At 54.2% G+C, this 18177-nt stretch overlaps 1 pseudogene; it reads left to right on the forward strand.

Annotated features, from left to right (window-relative positions):
* The window catches only part of LOC119353390, a 59338-nt pseudogene extending 49116 nt beyond the window's left edge, over nt 1-10222 (forward strand).
* Nucleotides 10223-18177: the final 7955 nt, after the last annotated feature.

Consider the following 18177-nt stretch of genomic DNA (forward strand, 5'->3'; position numbering starts at 1 on the left):
CAACTTAAGAACTCCGCTTTGCAAAAAGAATCAAATCAAACGAAGCAACAAAACTCAAACGGCAAGAGAAACAAACTTCGGTTACTAATCTGGACCTAGGTCAAATTTTACAGTGGCAAAAACTTGTTTGAGTTGGTTAAACGGAAAGAGGGTTTCGAGACGAAACTCTAGGCGCTTGAATCGCCTGATTCCGATAAACGAGCGAAAAGTTATACTGGAACGAAAATCGGATCAGGAATCACGATCGAAAATAATCGCGGAAAATCCAAGAAAAAGAAAACTGACGAACAGGCTAATGAACGGATGTTCGTTATCTGTAACTAACGGGCGAAAACCGTTTGTTAAAACCGAACGTAAAAACGGGCGTTCGCTAAAGAACTAAACCGAAAAAATAAACCGAACGGGATCTAATAAAAAAATGGATCTAGGGTTTACGAAATAAAACCGATCGTTTTTTTAAAACCGGCGGCTACCTTGAACTCCGGCTGGGTCCGGCAGCGGCGGCGGGTTCCAGTGCGGCGGCGCGGCAGCGGCGAGGCGGCGGGTCGGCGAGGCGGTGGTGCGGCGGCGGCGCGGTGCGGCAGCGGTGATGCGGCGGGGTGGTGCGGCGGCGGATCGGGAGGCGGCGGGGCTAGGGTTTCGGGTGGGCTGGGGGGCTCTGGGGTCTTAGGCTTTAAAGGGGCCGGCCCAAGGAGACCTGGCCGAGTACGGCCCTAAGTCGGTTGACATTTTTTTAATAATTTCGACATGCAGAAAAAGAAAGAAAAGAAATACTAACGGACTCCAAAAATCCTGAAATAAAATTTCCCCGTCCTCTAAAAATAAGCCGAACAAGTTGAACTTTTATTTGGGCCTAAAATTCAATTTTTAAAAACGCACCTTTTTTCCTAATTCAAATAAAATAGCGACAAAACTCCGAATAAAAATCTTATTTAATTTTAATATTAAATCTCTGATATTTCTTTACTTTGAGGAAGTCATTTTATCCTCTGTCTTTTATTTTTAATAAAAGAAATATTTCAGAGAAAAATAATTAAAATCAAACGATCCTCTTTTCATAATTTGAGAAAAACTCAAATATGAAAATAACGAAATCCCCAACTCTCTCCGTAGGTCCTTGAGTTGCGTGAAATTTCTAGGATCAACCAAAATGCAATAAAACATGATATGCAATGATGATCTAATGTATAACATTCCAAATTGAAAATGTTGGGTGTTACAATAAGCAAGCTTTCGGGCCGAAGTGCCGCCGCCACGAGGAGGAACCTTGGCGGAACCAATCTAGGGTTCCGGCGGAGCTGTTCTGCCGGGGAAACATCCCTCTGGGAGGGGGAAATCGTCACCATTGTCATTACCATCGATCCTGTCATCGGGAGGGGGTCAATCTCCATCAACATCTTCACCAGCACCATCTCATCTCAAACCCTAGTTCATCTCTTGTATCCAATCTTTGACTCAAAACCTCAGATTGGTACCTGTGGGTTGCTAGTAGTGTTGATTACTCCTTGTAGTTGATGCTAGTTGGTTTATTTGGTGGAAGATCATATGTTCAGATCCTTTATGCATATTAATACCCTCTGATTATGAACATGAATATGATTTGTGAGTAGTTACATTTGTTCCTGAGGACATGGGAGAAGTCTTGCTATAAGTAGTCATGTGAATTTGGTATTCGTTTGATATTTTGATTAGATGTATGTTGTCTTTCCTCTAGTGGTGTCATGTGAACGTTGACTACATGACACTTCACCATTGTTTGGGCCTAGGGGAAGGCATTGGGAAGTAATAAGTATATGATGGGTTGCTAGAGTGACAGAAGCTTAAAACCTAGTTTATGCGTTGCTTCGTAAGGGGCTGATTTGGATCCATATGTTTCATGCTATGGTTAGGTTTACCTTAATACTTCTTTTGTAGTTGCGGATGCTTGCAAGAGGGGTTAATCATAAGTGGGATGCTTGTCCAAGTAAGGGCAGTACCCAAGCACCGGTCCACCCACATATCAAATTACCAAAGTACCGAAGGCGAATCATATGAACGTGATGAAAACTAGCTTAACAATAATTCCCATGTGTCCTCGGGAGTGTTTTCCTTTATATAAGAGATTGTCCAGACTCGTCCTTTTCTACAAAAAGGATTGGGCCATCTTGCTACACTTTATTTACTTTTATTACTTGTTACCCATTACAAATTACCTTATCACAAAACTATCTGTTACCGATAATTTCAGTGCTTGCAGAGAATACCTTACTGAAAATTGCTTATCATTTCCTTTTTCTCCTCGTTGGGTTCGACACTCTTACTTATCGAAAGGACTACAATAGATCCCCTATACTTGTGGGTCATCAGCTAGCTCTGTTTAATTCCTGAACTTGTTCGATTAAGAAGTGTAGGTGTGTTGTAGTCTCCTTTGTGTACCCAAATTATGCAATGACGTGGATGACCACTGTAACCATGGAAATTCGAACCAAAACTGTTGACGTTCAAACTCATCACACACGGGTGAAGCTATCTGAATCGTTTGTGATGTCCACATATCGTACATAGTTCTGAATAAGGGACCGTGTCTGATGACACTTTGTGCGCCAGTTTATTTGGCTGAAGCGATTCCAAATTTTGGGCTTCCGCGGAAATATCTACCTCCCCGCCCCTCCCCCTTACCAAAAGCCACATTTCCCCTCTTTCCGCCTTCCTTTCCAAGTTGAAACCTTCACTCCTTGCTTGCAGCGCCGCCTCCTCGTCGGTGACCCTCCTTCACGCTGCTCGGCCTTGTCTATCCAGGCAGGTAATCCACACCCGACCCCCATCATCATCCTCCTTCCACATCCCACATGCCCCGACCGCCTGCGCGAGCGCGACACCTTCCACCCAAATCACCGACCCGTCGACCAAATAAGCGCCGCCCTTAGCCATGGTGCCCGCAGTACAGCCAGGATCTCAAGGAGCATTTGGCAGCGGAGACGCAAATCGCGGCCGCATGTGTGGATAAGGTCGCGATGGCTGCCATTCATGCCGACCCCTAGATCTTGGAGGAGCACCTTGCCATTTTGCCAGCTAGGCCGGTTAAGCATGCCTGGTTTACCCGTTGCGTGTGCTACTCCTGCCTTTCCTTCACAAATTATAGTGAATTGTGCTATCTAATTTTACCATGCAATCTGGTGCTCTAGTGTATATGTTCAATATGTCGTGTAGTGTGGTGCTCACTTATTAACTGTTTTGTTAATTAGTTGTTGTCTTCAGTTAACTGTTTGGTTCAATTATGCAAATGTGATGTTCAATTCTTCAGGCTGCAATTTTGTATTGTCTTCCATGTGAGAAATAAATCAAATTTATCTTTACAAAATACATGAGAAATGAATACAATTGCTATAGTTCCAAGTTGTCAAGCATGCTTGGTTTGGTTATACATTGTGCAATGTGGTGCTCAGTTAATGTTTGGTTCATTTGTGTAGTGGTGCTTAGTTAACTGTTTGGTTCAATTCTGCAATGCGATGTTCAATAGTTGTGGGTGCATTATGTTATTGTATACCATGTGAGGAATAAATTGAATTTGGCTGTAGTAAATACATGAGAAACAAATACAATTGCTACAATTGGCTGTAGTTAACTATTTAGTTAACTGTCTGATCTTCTATTAGGAGTATGTTATATTGTGCAATGTGGTGCTAAGTTAATGTTTGGTTCATTTGTTGTGGTGTTTAGTTAACTGCTTGGTTCAATTCTGCAATGCATGTCCAATTGTCATGGGTAGAATTTTGTATTGTTGCGCATGTGAGGAATAAATTGAATTTGGCTGCACTTAATACATGAGAAACATATACAAGTGCTATATTTCCTAGTTCTTAATCATGCTTGGTTTGGGTAAATGGGTTTTCTATGTGGCTTGAATTAATCTGATGAATCTGCAATGTGCTTATTTTTCATCAACATATTTTATTGATAGCATGTGAACCCTTACTTAACCTGATGACTAACTACCTTATATGTGTTGCAGGGAAACAATGGGAAGCAGTGAGGTTTACAATCGAGGTTAGCACGTGCATGGTCCGTTCTCTAATAGCACATTATTGTGCAATTGCAGGAACCATTCTAATATTTTGGTTTTTAACATTTTGGTCTTGCACATGTAGGTCCCGCTGTCAGAGGTTTTGACCCACTGTTCAACCCTTTTGCATATGGGGAAATGGGTTGTCCATGAATATCAATCAAATCAAGAAACTCAGAAAGATTGTTAGGATAAAGAAATTAGCGACAAAAAACAACAAGATCTTTGTCGGCACAATGAAGAAGACATCAGTTCACTACAAGATGGTACTAACTATTATACCTTGCCTTTTTTTATTCCTTTGCCCCATTTCCAATATAGAGAAGATATTTATGCACATCCTTGTTTTCAGGCCTTTCTAAAGCAGTTCACTGATGATTACCTCTCAAACCACCTCTATGGTCAGGAGGCGAGGAAGGTATTCATACAACACCCATGGTTCAATATTAAAGTGTTCATGAAGAGGACGAAGGACGAACGGTCAATCATCCAGAGGCACTGGCCTAAAGTTGCAAAGACCTTCAACATGAATGAAGGCTCAATATTCGCCTTCCGCTTTAGCAGTTTTCCAGATGAGATGCATTTGTCTATATACTATCTATGATGCTAATTTTGAAAGGTTCTACAAGTTGCATGTGGAACTTGCTGCTGGTGCAGTTGTGTAATGGGGTAGCTGAGTGCTGAAGCTATATCATGTTGTACTCTGATGTATTTCAATTATGAAATTTTGCTTCCTTAATATGGAAATGAAATATATTGTGTGCTTAATATGAAATGTCAATTAGATTAATAAATGGATTATGAATAATCGAATAATTAGCCTGCTAATTGGGTTTTGCTATTCCAAACGGTTGTTGAAAAAATACCGTGGGCGATGACCTCAGGCAACGCAGACAATTTCTAGGAATAAAACGTGCTGGATCAACGAACACTCACACACGACTTTCTATTGAAAACTGTTTGTGTCGAGGGGATGGACCCCAGGCAGGCAACGGAACCCGGATCCTTTTCAAAAACAACGGGGCCAGCATCGCCCCTCAACCCGGCTCGTGCTTGGCCGGGTCACTCAACCCGGCCAAGCCCCTGCGACCCGGCCAGACTCCTCAACTCGACCCCAACGACCAAGCTCAAGATGTCCCCAGCAAGCCAGCACCACCCTTGGTGTGTTCTCCAAACCCGGCCGAGGGTCGGTGGTCGTCCCATCCCAGCCGTACGATGGGAAGAGTCTCCACCAACTGATGACTGAAGGCACAGTACCCCGCCCATGCCTCTGGTCAGCCGGACGAAGCAACAACGCCTCTCACCTACCCGCAGACCAAGGCTGGCGTAGCAACAGTGCACCCGGCGTGACCCATGACGCCAACAGGCGGCGACAAGACGGAGCACCACTGTAGGCGACTCAACTCGGCCACGCCCTGACAATCGACAAGAAGGTGCACAGTGCCCCCTAGGCGCATGGGGCCCGCGCCCGGAGAACCTGGCGAGCCATGGTACCCGGCGGGTCCCAGCACCGGGTTCCTGGACACTGACAACCCGACCCTACGGCCTGGTAACATTACCCTTGTACCCCTGGGAGCCCCCATGCATACGGGTAGCCACTTCATTCGCACAGAAATCACACACACACCTAGCAAGCAACACCCGAGGAGAGGGAGCAGCCTAAGCCTTGGTCGGACCTCCTTCTTCCTCCATACAACTCTAGGAGCAGCTCTGTACTGTTACATATAAACCACACTCCGTAGGACTAGGGGTGTTATCTCTCCGGAGAGCCTCGAACCTGGGTATGTCTTGCATCACGCGCTCGCTCATGCCGACCTCGCCTTTGGAGCCCACCAGTGGCCTCGAGCCTCCTCCTATCTTTAGCCATCCCTTGGCATCTGCCGTGCACCCACCACGACAGCTGGCGCCCACCGTGGGGCTGCTCGAGGTCCTGGCCGGGAGCATTATTCAGACGGGGATCTTCTCCGACTCCGACGAGCCTGTCACGCTAGCGGGCGTCATCATCAACGCGCTCGCCGCCTCCTTCACCACGCTGCGCATCTCCGACGCGCCTACAGATGACGAGTACCCCCGTGAGGTACTTAGCTTTTCCGACTCCCCAGTCCCCATCAACGACGGTGCTCCCACCGGCGCGATGGACCTCTGCGTGGAGGTTTTTGTCACCGACATGACGCCTTCTCATCGTCAAGCATGACAAGGAAGGCCGATGAAGCTAAGGTCGTGGAGGATAGGGCCGGCTCACCCAACCCGCTGCGCGCCACGATATAGAGCCTCTGCGTTCCCATCGGCACCAACATCGACGCCTCCAACATCGCTGAGGCCCGGACTTGCCTCAACGACGATCGCCAGCGCCTGCTGGACCTCACCGAGACACTCACCGCCATGCAGCATCGCCTCGACTCCGCCCAGCGGGAGCGCGCCGGCTCCTACGGCTTCATGTCTACCGCCCCCGAGCCAAGCCGGGTCGCCGACGTGCGAGCCCGGGGTGGCGCGATCGGGCGCGCTTTCGGCACCCTTCCTCCCGTCTACGAGACTCCCGTGAAGAACAAGCGCGCCGCCCAGGTGGCCGCGGCCGGCATGGATCAACTCGCGGGTGAGGAGCTGCATGATCGCCTCAAGAGGGTTAACGACCTCCTCGCCGCAGCCAACATGCAGCAAGACCACCTCAAACAGCTCACCAAGCTGGCCGGCTTTGGGTCCCAGCAACAACCAGCACATGGCGTCTTCCCCACACGGCGAGGCGCACTCTGGCCGCACCCGGACCCGGTGCAACCCCGCCCCAACGGCCGCTGGCGGCTTGGCGGACGAGCTGACCTCCGAGTCCTGGCGCCGCCTCGACCCCCTGCTCCAAACCGGCCGACGTCCGGCTGCAGGCGACCCGGCCCCCCACGGCGCGGTCGCCGACCGGCTGGGCCCGCGCGCCATTGACAATGCCGACACTCGTCACCGCCTCGACCGACTCGCCCTCTCCCAGGAGCTGGAGGAGACCGGCCCTGTTGGACTGGCATGCTTCGAGCAAGCTCCCTCGTGACACCCCCAAGTACAACGACATTGTGAAGCTGGAGGACTAGCTCACCAACTACACCACCACCATCGGCATCGCCGGCGGCAACCACCGCCTCACCGTGCGCTACACGCCTCTCATGCTCCAAGGGTTGGCCCGCACCTGGTTGAACAGCCTGCCGGAGGGCAACATCAATGCGTGGGTCGACTTCGAGCAAGGCTTCATGTGCAACTTCACCGGCACGTACAAGCGACCCAGCTGCCCCAGTCATCTCACCATGTGCGTGCAGTGGCCGGCGGAAACCGGCTGCGAGTACCTCGCACGCTGGACCGAGCTCCGGAACAGCTGCGAGGGCATCCACGAAGTCCAAGCCATCCAGTACTTCGTCAACGGGTGCCGAGATGGCACCCTCCTCAAGCACAAGCTCTTGCGCTCCGAGCCGGCCACCATTGCCGCGCTCATGGTGACAGCGGACAAGTACGCCAACGCCGACTCCGCCATGAAGATCTAGGTGGCACTGGATGAAGCCGGCAAGGCAAAGCCGGTGCCGCCTCCGAAGCCGGCCGGTGAGGGAAGCCAGCAGCAGCACAACCAGCAGAACAACAAGCGCAAGGCTGATCAGCCGGCTCAGCGCTACGACAACCGGCTTGTCGCAGCCACCGAGCAGGCGACCACGACCGACCCGGCCGCCAAGTGCCGGGAGACCGGGAAGACAACATGGCAACCCGCCATGAGTTTCGAGGAGATGCTCGACACTCCCTGCAAGCACCACAGCGGCGCAAGGCCATCCACGCACACGCTCCGACAGTGCGCCATCACCAAGCGCATCGCCAAGGGCGACATCCCACCGCCTCCGGCTCCGGCTCCGGGAGCAGGGCAGACACCTCCGCCTCCGCCACCACCTCCAGCCGGTGGCGCAATGCGCGACGACCCCTACCCGGCCCAGAAGGCAACCTACATCGTCTTCACCAGCCTCGGCGACGACAAGCACAGCGAGCGCCTCCTTTGGCAGGAGGTGAACACCGTCGTCCCAACCAAGACGGAGTACATGCATTGGTCGGAGCCCCTGTTCACCTGGGCCCGGGAAGACCACCTGGCCGTCATGCCGAACCCGGGTGGTTACGCTCTCTTCCTCGACCCCACCATCGTCGCGCCCCAGCGCACGTGCAAGTTCTCCCGGGTTCTCGTCGACGGCGGCAGCAGCATCAACATTCTCTACCACAACACCATGACCAAACTCGGCCTCGAGGCCAAGGACCTGGAGCCGACCCGGATGATCTTCCACGTCATTGTTCCCGGCCTCTCCTGCTCCCGAATCGGCCGGATTCGGCTTGACGTCCTGTTCGGCGACAACAGCCACTTCCGACGCGAGCCGATCTGGTTCGAGGTGGTGGACCTGTCCAGCGCATACCACACACTTCTGGGTAGGCCCGCGCTCGCCAAGTTCATGGCGGTCCCCCACTACGCCTACCTGAAGATGAAGCTGCCGGGTCCAAAGGGCCTCATCACCATCACCGGCGACCACTGCAAGTCCCTAGACTGCGCTCGAGACGGCGCAAAGCTAGCCGAGTCGCTGGTCGTAGCCGAGGAGCGGCGCCAACTTGACTGGATTGTCGCCTTGGCTCAGGAGGCGTCGGCCACTCAGATCCCAACCGAGGAGCCGGCCGATGAGGCCGCATTCAAGCCCTCCAAGGAGACCAAGATGGTGAAGCTGAACCCGGAAGACCCCAGCTGCAGCAAGTACGTTGTCGTGGGCACCCGCCTCAACACAAATAGGAAGGCGAGCTCGTCGACTTCCCCCGTGAGAATCGGGATATTGTTGCATGGACCCCCAAGGACATGTCGGGTATCCCAAGGAAGTACGCAAAGCACAAACTCCACGTCTACAAGGACGCCAAGCCTGTCCGTCAACCCCTACGCCACTTTTTCGAAGAGAAGAGAAGGACCATCGGTGAAGAGGTCGCCAAGCTCTTGGCGGCCGGCTTCGTCATGGAAGTATTTCACCCCGAGTGGCTGGCCAACCTAGTCCTCGTCCTGAAGAAGAACAAGACCTAGCACATGTGTATCGATTACACCAGCCTGAACAAGGCCTGCCCCAAAGACCTGTTCGCCCTCCCGCAGATCGACGAAGTCATCGACTCCACCATCGGGTGTGAGCTCCTGTCATTCCTGGATGCTTACTCCGGCTATCATCAGATCGAGATGGACCCGGCCGACGCCCTGAAGACATCCTTCATCACGCCCTTCGGGGCGTATTGCTACATCACCATGTTGTCCGGCTTGAAGAACGCCGACGCCACCTTCCAGCGCTGCATGCAGAAATGGGTGAAGACCAAGTCGGCCGCAACTCAGCCGCAACATCCACATCTACATGGACGACATCATGGTGAAGACCAAGCAGCACCTCACGCTCCTCGATGATTTGAAGGGAACCTTCGCCAACCTGCGCGAGTACAAGGTCAAGCTCAACCCAAAAATGTGTTTTCGGCATCCCGGTCGGAAAGCTACTAGGCTTCCTCGTCTCAGAGCGCGGCATTGAGGCGAACCCGGAGAAGATCAAGGCCATCGAGCACATGAACAAGCCGGCTTGGCTGCGTGATGTCTAGAAGTTCACCGGCTGCTTGGCCTCGGTCAGCCGGTTTCTCAGCCGGCTGGGCGAGAGGGCCTTGCCCCTGTATCAGCTGATGAAGAAGATGACGCCGTTTGAGTGGAACGACCAGGCGGACGAAGCCTTTCGGGATCTCAATCGCATGCTCTCCACCGCACCAGTCCTGGCTGCACCGGCCGAGAAGGAGCCGCTATTGCTCTATGTCATCGCGACCTCACAGTCGGTCAGCACGGTGATGGTGGTCGAGCGACCAGAGAAGGACAAGGTCCAGGCCGTCCAGCGTCCCGTCTACTACCTGAGCGAGGTGCTCTCCACCTCGAAGCAGAACTACCCGCAATACCAGAAAATGTGTTACGGTGTGTACTTCACCACCAAGAAGCTGAAGCAGTACTTCCAAGAGCACGTCATCACCGTGGTCAACACAGCCCCTCCCAGCGAGATCATCGGGTGCCGAGACGCCTCTGGCCTGGTTGCTAAGTGGGCGCTTGAGCTAGCCGGCCACACCATCCTCTACGACCCCAACACCACGATCAAGTCCCAGGCTTTGGCCGACTTCCTCGTCGACTAGACCGAGACCCAGTACCCGCCGCCGCCGCCGGACTCGAGCACTGGCGCATGCACTTCGATGGCTCGAAGATGCGACTCAGGCTGGGGGCCGACATCGTGCTGTCCTCCCCCATGGGTGACCGGCTCAAGTACGCGCCCCAAATCCACTTCGCCGCCTCCAACAACGTCGCCGAGTACGAAGCCCTTGTGCACGACCTCCGGCTTGCCAAGGAACTCGGCATCCGGCGCATCTTCTGTCATGGCGACTCGGACCTGGTGGTGCAGCAGAGCTCCGGCGAGTGGGACGCCCATGACTCCAACATGGCGAGCTACCGTTTCCTTGTCTAGAAGCTGTCCGTTTCGCCCATGACGTCCCGCGCACAGAGAATGAAGTAGCCGACAAGCTCGCCAAAATCGCCTCGACCCGGCAGTCCATTCCGTCCGGCGTCTCCCTCGAGCACCTGCATAAGCCGTCCGCCAAGCCGTCTCCGGATTACGAGTCCATCCATGTCCCAGATGACCCGGCCGCGCCTCAACCCAGCCCGAGGACTGCTCTGACTGACCCGGCCGCGCCTCAACCCGGCCCGGGGACTGCTCCAATCGACCCGGCCGCGCCTCAACCCGGCCCGAGGACTGCTCGGACTAACCCGGCCGCACCACAACCCGGCCCTGGGGCCACTGAACCCGGCTCAGGGGCTGCCACCCCGGAACCCATCGCGATGGCCGTCCTCCCCGGGGCCGCGGCACCATCCTGGGCCCTGCCCATTTCAGAGTTCCTGGAAAATGGGGTCCTCCCCATGGACGAGACCGAAGCTCGGCAAGTACAGCGCCGAGCGTCCGCCTTCAGCATCATCAACAACGAGCTCGTCAAGCGCAGCTCCACCGGCGTGTTCCAGCGCTGCGTCGAGCAGGACAAGGGCATTGAGATCCTCCTCGACATACACCAGGGCGAGTGCGGGCACCACGCCTCCTCACGGTCCCTGGTGGCCAAGGCTTTCCACCATGGTTTCTACTGGCCCACGCCTCTCGAAGACGTAGAGTCGCTCGTCCTCAAGTGCGAGGGATGCCAACGCTTCAGCAAGCGTAGCCACCAGCCGATGTCGGCACTCCAGACCATCCCGATCGCCTGGCCCTTCGCGGTCTGGGGACTCGACATGGTGGGACCCTTCAAGACCGCTCGAGGCGGCATGACGCACTTGCTGGTGGCGGTGGACAAATTCACCAAGTGGATCGAGGCAAAGCCAATCAAGAAGCTGGACGGTACAATGGCCGTTCGATTTATCAAGGACATCGTGGTGCGCTACGGCATGCCGAACAACATCATCACGGACAACGGCGCCAACTTCGCCTAGGGCGCGCTCGCGCAGTACTGCTCCGTCTCCGGCATCCACCACGACCTAGCTTCTGTTGCACATCCACAGTCCAATGGCCAGGTCGAGCAGGCCAACGGCCTCATCATATCCGACATCAAGCCACGACTCATCGAGCCGCTCATCCGTCGCCCGACAGCTGGCTTGACGAGTTGCCAGCCGTCCTCTGGAGTCTCCACACCACGCTAAACAGGTCGACCGGGTTCACCCCGTTCTTCCTCGTCTACGGAGCGGAAGCCGTCATCCCAACCAACGTCGAGTTCGACTCGCCACGCGTCATGATGTACACGGAAGCCGAAGCAAAGGAAGCCCGTGAATACGGTGTCGACCTACTCGAAGAAGTACGTCTCCTAGCGCTTAGTCGCTCAGCCATCTACAAGCAAGGTCTGAGGCACTACCACAGCAAGAAGATCAAGCCCCTCGCTTTCTGAGAGGGAGACCTCGTCCTCCGACTCATCCAAGAGCAGACTGGCCAACCCAAGCTGTCGTCCCCATGGGAGGGCCCCTTCATTGTCAGCAAGGCCTTATGCGACCGCAACGCGTACTACCTCATCGACGCCTGCAAGACAAGCAAGCGCAAGAGGGACACTGCCGGTGAAGAAACAACCCGGCATGGAGTGCAGAGCTCCTCCACCTGTTTTATAGTTAGCCGAGTGCACGTATGTATCGCTGCCTTTTGTAACCATCTGAAACTATGGGGTCCCCGAACAAAGCTCGGGGGCTGCCCCTTTGGCGACCAAGCTATTGTGTCTCCTACATTTGTGCACTACTTTAAATCTTAAGCCGAACCCGGCCACCGGGTCGACTCACTCGATCCGGGGGCTCGGGGATGGCCGGCTTGGCCACTCGCCGTTTCTTTTTTTCTTAGCGGTTTTTGACGCGTTGGATCGCCATAGCTTCTCGCTTCTCCCTAAGCTGCAGATCCAGCTTCGGCTATGGGCTGGCAAGCGCATGAGAACAAAAGCACCAACGCGCCACGAACAGTAAGTCAAGAACCGTTGGGTCGCCCAACCCGGCCCTGCCACTTTAAGTTGCCACACGACTGGCTGCTCGCCAACCCGGCCCCGTCAGATGGCAGCCAGCTGGCCTAGTGGGTGTTTCGCTCGCACTCAACATTTTGAAAGACTAAGTATTTAACGCTCCTCTCAAAAGTCAAACCCCTTCTCACGGACCAAAGCCTTGGCCGTCAGACTCGCGGGGGGGAGGCCCAAAGAGGGAGAGTTAAGAGAAAATGGCTATAAAAATGAAAAGCGAAAGCGCAGGCACCCACGAAGTTTCTGCATAATCGCCAGATCGCTCGACCCGGCCCCACCACTTTAAGTTATCGCATGACCGACTGCTCTCCAACCCGGCCCGCCGGATTGCCGTCAGCCGGCCCAGTGGGTGTTTCGCTCACACTCAATGCTTCAAAATCCCAAGTACTGCGCATCCCTCTCAAAGGCCGAACCCCTTGTCACGGACCAGAGGCCTGACCGTCAGATTCACGGGGGTGAAACCTAAAGGGAGGCAATCGCAAGAAAACAGCTCCAAAAACAAGAAGCAAAGGTGCAAACATTCACACAGCTCATACATCATAAATTTAAAATAGGCCCAAGGCCAGAATTCATTACACCCAGTCAACCCCCAGTAGGTGGGTGGACCTACTACCTAACATAAATTTTCTACAAGTTAAAAAAAATCAGGAATCGTCTCCGCCAGAGCGCGCAGCCGCCAGGTCCGCCGAGGTGCCGGTATCCTCCTCCTCGGCGTTCGCTTCGCGGTAGACATCCATCTCCATGGAGCTGTCCTCCGGGTCGTCAAGAAGCAGGCCATAGTCATCGGCAAGCACGACTCCGCCATCCTCCGCCCGCTCCGGCTGGAACTCATTATGAAAGGCGAACTCGGCAGGCACGACTCCGTCCAGCCTCCGCCTGCAGCTGGCTCTCCGAGCCGGCTCGCTAGCCCATCAACGCATCCAGCGCCAAGTCCAGATGCCATGACATCGTGAACCGAAGCACCATCTCGGCGCCGGCACGAGCAGCGGAAACCCGCCACTCGTGAAGGCGGTCCGGGCCCGCCTCCAACCACCGCGCCAGCCGCGTGAAGCTGGTCGGCGCAACGGCACCCAGCCAGAGGGCCGCCATCATCGCCGCGCCGGCCTCAGAGAGCCTTCCCATCTGCTCGCTCAAGACTCGTAGACGGGCCTCGGCAACGGCAATGATCTTCGGGAAAGTCCAGGCCACCTGCAGGTCGGTCCCAGAGCCGACGATCCCTTGCGAGTCGCGCTGGAAGCGGACCGCCTCCTCCGCCAGTGGGCACGTTTCCGGAAAGGCCCCTGGCAAGAAGAAAAGCAAGTCAGAAGAAAATTACTAATGAAGAGAAGCCGGAGTCCCAACCCAACAACAACAACAAAACCAAAGGAAAGGACTTACTGGAGAAGGACTCTTCCAGGTGATGCGCTTCGAGCAACGTACCATGCGGCTCCCGGGTGATGGTGCGGTCACGCTCCTCTAGCGCCTTCTCCAGGTCGGCGACCTTGGCAAGGGCCGCCTTTAGCTCGGCGTCCTTGTCCTCGGCCGCCTTCATGGCCTCCTCATGGAGCTGGGTCTCCCCCTGCCTGGTCTCCTCCACCGTGGCCACCAGCGCCTTCAGGCGCTCCACCTCGGCCTGGAGCTGCCCCTTGTTGCCGGCCAGCTTGCCGCGCTGCTGGTCCGCTTCGGCAAGGGCCTACTATGCCTCCATGACCTTGGCGGCCTCCGCCTTGAGGCACTCCACCTCGGCCTCGAGGCGGCTCTTGTCGCCCGCCAGTTGCTCCAACAGCCGGCTGGCTTCGTCAAGTGTCTGCCGGGCTCCCGTCGCCTCCGCCTTCGCCGTCTCCACCTCGGCCCCGAGCCGGCCGACGTCTGCGACGAGCCGGTCATAGTGAAAACCAGCCCGAATCAGCCGGGTCCTCCAAGACAGCACCTCGGCTACAGAAGAAAAAACTCAGCGACGAAGTACTGTTTTAAGATTCGACCCAACTGCTACGCAGTTGGCCCAAATCTCGGGGGCTACACCCAGTGGGTGCGCTAGCGTGCCCCCACTAGAAAAGAGCATGAAGGAGAAATACCTGTCGCGACGTGAAGCTCCTCCTCCTTGGGGTGAGCCTCTCCTTGAGACGCCGATGCGTCTCAAGGAGCCGGTTGAAGACGTTGACCCGGTAGGAGTCAAGTTGCTACAAGAGGAAACAATCAGCGCAAGACAGCAAGATAAGATTCGACCCAACTGCCATGCAGTTGGCCCGAATCTCGGGGGCTACACCCAGTGGGTGCGCTAGCGCGCCCCCACAAAGAAGAAAATGATGGAAAAAGAAAAAGAAGAGCACAAACGGAAACTTACAAAGACGGCGCTGAGGGAGTCCTGGACTAAGGGGTCCTCGGGAGTCCGGCCTGTTATCCATGGGCCAGACTGATGGGCTGTGAAGAAATGAAGGCCGAAGACTGTACCTGTGTCCGGATTGGACTCTTCTTGGCATGGAAGGCAAGCTTGGCAACCGACTATGAAAATTCCTTCTTATGTAACCGACTCTATGTAACCCTAGATTCCCCTCCCGGTGTCCATATAAACCAGAGGGGTTAGTCCGGAAAGGATATATTCATGACCATAGTCATATAGGCTAGGCTTATAGGGTTTAGCCATTATGATCTCATGGTAGATCAACTCTTGTAATACTCATATTCATCAAGATCAATCAAGCAGGAAGTAGGGTGTTACCTCCATAGAAAGGGCCCGAACTTGGGTAAACATCGTGTCCCCCGTCTCCTGTTACCATCGATCCTAGACGCACAGTTTGGGACCCCTACCCGAGATCCGCCGGTTTTGACACCGACATTGGTGCTTTCATTGAGAGTTCCACTGTGCCGTCAACAAAAGGTTCGATGGCCCCTTCAATCATCTATAGTGACGCTGTCCAAGGAGAAACTTCCCTCCCCGGACAGATCTTCGTTTTCGGCGGCTTCGTACTGCGGGCTAACTCGCTTGGTCACCTGGAGCAGATCGATAGCTATGCCCCCGTCCACCAGATCAGATTTGGGAGCCTGAACTACGCCGCGGATGTCCTTGGAGACTTGATATTCAATGGATTTGGGCCCGCGGTGATCGCTCCCCTTCACTCCGATGAATGTGACCTAAATCTGTCATCGGACCAGATTCAGGAGATGGCTCCTGTTGCTGCGATGGCCTTAGAACCAGAGTAGATCGTGCCATTTGAGGCCACAGATTCCGCGGCGCTGGATCCACTCGCAGACTCAACACCCTACAATATTTGCGTAAACGGAACTCCGGACTCGTCTCCGGCTATAAGTTCCGGACCATGTACGCTTGCGGACACCGAGCTAGATCGGTTGTCGATCTTTGAATTCAGCGCTGCAGACGTTTTTCAGCACTCACCTTTGGGCGATGTGCTAAACTCTTTAAAGAATTTGTCCTTGGAGAAGGACTCACAGCTGAACTATGTTCAGTTCGAGCCAGAGGCTGATGACGGGAAATTTTGCTTCCCACCCGCCACCCACTTCATAGCCACTGTCGATGACTTAACCGACATGCTTGATTACGGCTCCGAGGACATTGACGGTACGGACGACGATGCCGACAAGGAGCAAGGCCAAGACCCGCCATTTTACTAGACGTTGGACGGCCACCTCTTTGTACGATGTGTACATGGTCGACACACCTAAAAAAGCTAGTGACGATGACAAAGGAAATCCAGTTGCGAATAAACCTCCCGAGACACAGTCCAAGCGTCGGCGCCCTAAATGCCGCTATAAGCCTCATCGCTCAAAAGATGGCAACACTGGTACCGAAGAAAATAGTACTACGAGTGACGCTGAAAACAATGAAAACCCTGTCATGGTCCAAACAGGAGGAACATGACAACGGGCAAGATAACCTTGATAAACAGGCCATGCCCAATGACCCAGATGATGGTAGCTACCATCAAGTCTCCGAGGATGATGAGAGCCTCGGCAATGAGGAATTCATCATGCTTGAGGCACCCCTCAAGCAGGAGCGCTTCAAGCGCCAGCTAATAGCTACTGCAAGAAGCCCGAAGAAAAAGTAGCAACAGCTCCAAGTCGATCAAGACCTACTCATTGACAGATAAACCGATGTCCTGGCAGCCGAAGAAAACGGCCTCAAGCGCCCAGGCAAGAGTTACCCAAAGCGTACACTGCTACCTCAGTTTGATGAGGAGGTACCAGGTCCCATACCTCCCTCACGCAATGCGGACCGACCACCATGTGGTCGGGATAGTACGGCGGACCGACCACCCCGCGGTCGAGATACAACGGCAAATCAGGCCGAACAATAGCACGCCCCACCGCCTCGCAAAAATAGGGACAGAACAGTTCGGGACCATACATACGGCCTTCGGCGGGATCTGGATAGTAGAGCAGGACACACCAGCTCAATTTATGGATCACCAAGACGCTTCCCAACTCGGGATGACGGCTACCTATTCGGACGTGACAAACCTAGTCACACCCGGGCCGATAACCATAGACGGACTTCATCGGAGGTGCGCCATGACGCAGCCAAATATAGAGGCGCCGCACACCCTCTCTACTTCACAGATGAGGTGTTGGATCATGAATTCCCCGAGGGGTTCAAGCCCGTCAGTATTGAATCATACGACGAACAACCGATCTCGTAGTATGGATTGAGGACTTTATTCTCCACATCCACATGGCTCGTGGACCCGACCTCCATGCCATCAAATACCTCCCACTAAAGCTCAAAGGGCCAGCTCGACACTGGCTGAATAGCCTGCCCGAAAACTCCATCGGCAGCTGGGAGGAATTGGAAGAATCCTTTCTTAACAACTTCCATGGCACTTATGTCCGGCCACCTGACGCTGATGACTTAAGTCACATAGTTCAACAACCTGGAGAGTCCGCCAGAAAATTCTGGACTAGGTTCCTAGCCAAAAAGAACCAGATCATCGACTGTCTGGATGCCGAAGCCCTAGCGGCCTTTAGCATAGCATCTGTGACGAATGGCTCGCCCACCACCTCGGCCAAGAAAAACCGAGGTCCATGGCAGCCCTCACGGCACTTATGTCCTGCTTTTGCGCGGGAGAGGATAGTTGGCTGGTTCGCAGTACAAACACAGCCAACGAAGTAGGCCCCTCTGAGGCCAAAAACAGCACCAGCAAGCGCCGGCGCAACAGACACAAACGCCGAAGCAATGGTGATAACACCGATGACACTACAGTTCACGCCGGATTCAGCGGCTCCAAGTCTGGCTAGCGAAAGAAGCCCTATAAAAGGAACAGCGGAGGACCATCTAGCTTAGACCACATACTCGATCGTCCGTGCCAGATACATGGCACCCCAGACAAACCGGCCAACCATACTAACAGAGATTGTCGGGTCTTTAAGCAAGCCAGCAAGGTAAATAGCGGAAACAAGGAAGGGGAATCACAGAGCGAGGACGAAGAGGAGGAGCCCTGACAGCCAAACTTTGGGGGGGGGGGGCAGAAGAAATTCCCGCCTCAAGTCAAAACGGTGAATATGATATATGCTACACACATCCCCAAAAGGGAGCGCAAGCGCGCACTCAGGGACGTTTATGCGGTAGAGCCAGTCGTCCC

Source organism: Triticum dicoccoides, chromosome 1A, assembly GCF_002162155.2.
Source record: "Triticum dicoccoides isolate Atlit2015 ecotype Zavitan chromosome 1A, WEW_v2.0, whole genome shotgun sequence".
In the NCBI taxonomy this organism is placed as follows: Eukaryota; Viridiplantae; Streptophyta; class Magnoliopsida; order Poales; family Poaceae; genus Triticum; species Triticum dicoccoides.